Source organism: Ceratotherium simum, chromosome 12 (assembly GCF_057802395.1).
Source record: "Ceratotherium simum simum isolate JZ-2026a chromosome 12, ASM5780239v1, whole genome shotgun sequence".
In the NCBI taxonomy this organism is placed as follows: Eukaryota; Metazoa; Chordata; class Mammalia; order Perissodactyla; family Rhinocerotidae; genus Ceratotherium; species Ceratotherium simum.
Window position 1 is genome coordinate 49,210,384 of NC_141911.1, and position 5,682 is coordinate 49,216,065.

A 5,682-nucleotide genomic window follows, 5' to 3' on the forward strand; every position below is an offset into this window, starting at 1 on the left:
GAAGCACATGGTTAGATAAATAATGAACGCCACTGGATTTAAGAAGTTCATGTTGAGTCAGAGACAGAACTGGGCTAGTGATAATCATATGACAGAGTTAAAACTAAAAACCTTAAAGAACAAAAGCCGACATAAATAGTTGGCGAGATAAAGAAAGAGAGAGATGAGAGAAGAGGAGTGGCGAAGAGAAGAGGAGAGAACGGATGAGGAGAGGAGAGGAGAGGAGATTCAATAGAGAAAATAGATCCAGAGAGTCATTTAATAGCGTTGTGTGAAGATTATTCTAAAATTAGGTCCAATGGGAACTTCCAGTGCATTTTATCATATATCCTCCTTTATGTAAACCCATTTGAGTGGACTTCTGCACCTTGAAACTTAGTTATCCTTAGATTAGAGCTATACTAAGTCAATGTTTTTCTAAATTTAAGGCATGTTCTTTTGCTTCTTTTCTTTACCCTCTCAAAACATTTCAAACACTTTTCTTCTGTCGGTGACTATTCAAGGTTTATTTCAGTATCAACTTTGACTTCAAATTTAAACCTGTATTTTCTTATGTATGCTGTTTATATTATTTAAGCACATTATCCAATGAGTGTATTTGTGCTGATTATTTTAAACTAAAAGAATTTTTTTCTAATATTCTCTCAGCGTGCAGCTTTAGTTAGTAAGACTTTTCTCAACTTGCTGTTCTCATAATATTTTTTTTGCTTCTATCTTGACCCTTTTGAAATAACGTAGTCATGTTTGCTGCTTTCAAATCCTCTAGAATCTCTCCCAAGTCTAGTGAACTTTAAAAAATGTCAGTTAAAGGTTCACTGGTTTTCTTGTTCACTTCCTTTAAAATTCATGGATAGCCGCCATCGAGATCGCTGCTCTGTCTACTGGAAGCACAGCGCCTTTAGCAGTTTTGCTTTTTATTCCTACCTGTCTATCTCTTCTTCTTACAATCTTATGAAATCTATTCTTGGTTGGAAAAATATCTTATTTCTCATTTTTTCTGAACACAAACTTAAATAAATATTTTCACTTAATATGACTAAAACGATAATGATAGAATTCTGTTTTGGGGAAAATCATTTTTAATATCTTGAAATTAACAGCAAATATATGTAGTTTAAAACTAATGGTTATGTAAGTTTTTCTAAAGGGTGCTTTAAATAATTCATTAAAGGTTATGCTTATGTGGAAAGATTCAGGGAAATTAAAAATCTATTCTCTTATTCCTTAGAAATCATGTGCAAAACATTACTGCATACCTTATGATAATTTTTTTCCCGAGATAAAGGATTTTAGTGAAGCAGTAGGTAGACATATATACATATGCACATTTCCCTAAAAATGAGACTTTATTTAAAAATGAGATTTCTATTATTCAAACACTATACATCTAGTCATGTTAGGTATGACTAACCAAAAATTCCACAGGTGTATCTAGAGAACTATGTTGAAATGATATTTTAATAAAGACATAGGTATATATACAGGTAAAATAAGAGAAGAGTAATTTCTCTGAATAAAGCTTCAATACACACTATCACGAATACAAGTTTATAGTTTTAACAGATAGTTTTATACAGGTTAACTTTAGGTAAATATTCAGAAAGTTATGATCTAGGTCTTAATAAATCATTTGTCTGTAATTTGGGAAATTAAATATTAGGCAGTCCAAACAAATACTTTATTTCCATAGATTATTAGAAATATTTCATTTTTAATAATATTTTATAGTAATATATTCATGGAATAATATACAGTCAAATCTTATCATGAAATATCCCAAAACTTTTAAAACTGTTAATCAGACAACATAGGCCACACAGACATGCCTGGGGTTTATTTAAATGTTCTTGTGGTGAACCAAATAAACATTTGCTCTTCGGTTTTCTATGATAATTCAGATTAAAAACTCCTCTATTCTTTTGTGGAAATTGTTCTACTCTCTGTGTGCTTGTAGGTTGTTTACAATGATCTAAAAAGAGCTAGTTTTTCTATTGTAGACTCATTTGCCTGGAAATAAGTTGTCATCAGAAAATGTCTACCGGGTACTGACAGATTAGAACTTTACATTTTATAAAACGTAATGTGACTCACCTTGTCAAGAAAAGATGTTTTATTCAAATGTCAGTAAGTTGCTTCATAGTGTATGTACTGCAAGAAGCTAATGAGCACGAAATCATGTTTACATGGCATGATAAAGAGTTCAGCCCTTTTTTTTAATATGGAAACTCACCTTTTAATGATCTCTTTTTTCGTATTAAAAGAATGGACTCGCCGCTGCAGCCCCCCGCTGGAGTGCACAGCTCTCCCGTCGCCTTGAACGCTCCCCACAGCCACCACCGCCCTTCAGAATGGCCAACAGGAGACCCGCGTACGGCCTGAGCCGGGCGGTGCAGCAGAAGATTGAGCAACAATATGATGCGGACCTGGAGCAGATCCTGATCCAGTGGATGACCACCCAGCGTCACAAGGATGTGGGCCAGCCCCAGCCTGGGCAAGAGAACTTCCAGAACTGCCTCAAGGATGGCACCGGGCTGTGTGAGCTCATTAATGGACTGTACACTGAGGAGCAGGCCCCAGTGAAGAAGATCCAGGCCTCCACTGTGGCCTTCAAGCAGATGCAGCAGATCGCAGTTCCTGCAAGCAGCCGAGGGCTACGGCATCAACACCGCTGATATCGTCCAGACTGGGGACCTCTGGGAAGGAAAAGAACACGGCCTGTGTGCAGCAGACGCTGATGAACCTGGGTGGGCTGGCGGTAGCCCGGGACGATGGGCTTTTCTCTGGGGATCCCAACTGGTGTCCTAAGAAGTCCAAGGAGAACCCTCAGAATTTCTTGGACAACCAACTGCAAGCGGGCAAGAATGTGACTGGGTTGCAGATGGACACCAACCTCGGGGGGTCTCAGACAGGCGTGACAGGCTACCGGATGCCATGCCAGATCCTCTGATCCCGCCCCCCAGCCCTGCCCCTGCCCTCCCGTGAATGGTTAATACATTTATATTAGCAGCGACATTCCCTGAGAGCCCCCGGAGCTCTCCAGCTCCCCTCGCCAGGGTGGGGGCCCGGCCTGGCCTGTCACCTCTGGGGGTGCCCGATGGCGGCCTCTCCCCCGTGCTTACTAATACATTCCCTTCTCCAAACTTACCAAAACTGGACAAATGGCCTCCTCTTTTACCCTGGGACCAAAATTTGGGGGCCTCACCCTCCTCACCATACCTCTTCTCTTTCTCTCTGGCCTCTCTCCCCCCGGAGCCCTGTGCCCTCAATCCATTCCTTGGCTGCGGGTCTGGGATGCTGCCTTCTGGCCTTCCTTCCACAAATATGCCTCGCCCACAGCTGTGGCTGCAGGGACTTAATTTATAGGGAGGGGCCTGCGGTGGCTGCCACCCCAGCCACAGTTGGACTGCGCTCACCACACATCTGCAGCGTCCGCCCTGGCAGAGGCCCTCTTGGCTTCTCATTTTCCATTCCCCTCGCTGTGGCTAAGCGTGGGCTGAGCAGACAGAGGAGGGAGGGTTGCCAACTATGGGCTGGGGCTTGAAGAATGTTTGCTGATTTAAATAATTTCTTTAAAAAAAAAAGAATAACATTCCAATATTTTTTTCTTCATCTCCTGGGAAGGCTTTTGAATTAAAATTATACTTTTCTTGTTTTTGAGGGCAACTAAAATTTGTCATGGCTGGTGATTACGTTCTGAGTTTAATAGGCATTAAGGAGAAGAGGGGGGCCTGCCTGTGGCTTAGCGGTTAAGTGCGTGCGCTCCGCTGCTGGCAGCCCTGGTTCCGACCGGTGCTGGCAGCCCTGGTTCCGACAGGGCACGCACCGACGCACCGCTTCCCTGGGCATGCTGAGGCCGCGTCCCACATACAGCAACTAGAACCATGTGCAGCTATGACATACAACTATCTACTGGGGCTTTGGGGGAAAAATAAATAAATGAAATTCAAAAAAAAAAAAAAAAGGAGAAAGGAGGAAAACACCCCACTAGATTGGGATTGATGCAGAGGTAGAAGAAAGGAAGAACCTTTGTGGGGAACAAAGGGAGGAAAAGAGGTTTTCCCGAGTAATAAATTGAGGTCAACGAGTAGAAGAAAAATAAAGTTTCAAAAGGTCTGGAGCTGCTGCAGGACTGGGAACCTGGTGATTAGTCCTGGAGAGCGAGCCCAACAAGGCGGAAGGCCTGGCAGGAATGTGATCAAAGGCACTGTTCGTGGCAGTGGTAACTCAGGGAAATGGACTTTGAGTCGTTCCCTACAAGGCCCAGTGCTGCTTCAAGTGGGCCCTGCCAGTGCCTATGCCCCGGGACTGGGAACAACATCAGCTCTTCCTTTCCTGGACCTCTACTTCCTCAGCATTCTGCAGCACCTCCAGCAGGACTGAAGCCTTCCATGACCCAAGAATTTTCCAAATCACATTCTGCTTGGAAACCCTGCTTACATTACCACAGGATACCCATTCTTGGCCATGATGCATTATTTTTGAATATACAGTGATGGATTCAGTTTTTAGTACAGATTTTGCATTCATATTCATAAGAGAGACTGGCCTACAATTTTCCTTCCTTTTTTATCCCTATCTTGTTTTGGAATTAGGTTCATAACAAGCATTATGGAAAGTGTCTCTCTCATTTTTTTAGTTCTGTAGAAGGATTTTTTGTGAAAATTATATAATATCTTTCTTCAGAAGTTCTAAAAAATTTTTCAGTCTTTTCTTTTAAACTTGGGAAAATTTTAAACTACTGGTTAATTGTTTTTAATGATTGTAGAATAATACAAGATTTCTTTTTTCTCTTTAGTAAGCTTTCACAAGTTGCATGTTCCAGAAATTTTTCTCCTCCCAACTAATTTGTTATTTGTGCTTTTTCTCATTTTTTGATCAATTTTGCCAGATATTTACCAATTTTTACAGCTTATTTCAAAGAAAAAGGTGTTGACTTAGTCTCTCCATTATATTTTTATATGCAAATGAATTAATTTCTATTCTGTTCTCATACTCTTTAGTTCCTTTTGTTTGTTTGTTTTTAGGGTTTTTTTTTTTTTTTACCATCTTGTGTGGTAGGATTAAGTAAATATTAGCACACCTTCTTTTCTGATATACCCATTAAATGCTGAAAATTTCTAAGTACTATTTTAGTTTCATTCTTTCCAATTAAATACGTAATAATTTATAATTGTTTAGCTCTAAGATTTTTCAAATTTTTCTTATGATATTTTTGATGTATGACTTATTTAGAAGTATTATTAATTTCCAAAGAATTATGACTTTTTAAAACCGTGACTTTGTCAATTCAATTTATATACTAGTTTTTCCAGACTTTTGCTTTTATTTGGTTTATGTTTTTGTATTTCTCAATTTATTTTTTATTGTCCACTCATTTAGAAATTATTCACTCTATTACTGTTTTTAAGTGATTAAAACATAATAACTCTGATTACTCCCTTATTGACTTACATGATATTTTCTGATATTTAAGCTTTCTCTCTCTTTAACCCAGTGACTTGTACATTATTTTTACTATTTTAAATAGTCAGTGTCTGTTTATATTTACCTACAAAATTGCTGTTATTTATTTATTTATTATTTTGTGAGGGAGCTCAGCCCTGAGCTAACATCCATGCTAATCCTCCTCTTTTTGCTGAGGAAGACCGGGCTCTGAGCTAACATCCATTGCCAATCCTCCTC

The 5,682-nt window shown here is 39.5% G+C and overlaps 1 pseudogene; it reads left to right on the top strand.

Moving 5' to 3' along the window:
* The first annotated feature begins 2,327 nt into the window (after positions 1-2,327).
* On the top strand, positions 2,328-2,947 carry LOC101401398 (transgelin-2 pseudogene; annotated as a pseudogene).
* The last annotated feature ends 2,735 nt before the right edge of the window (positions 2,948-5,682 follow it).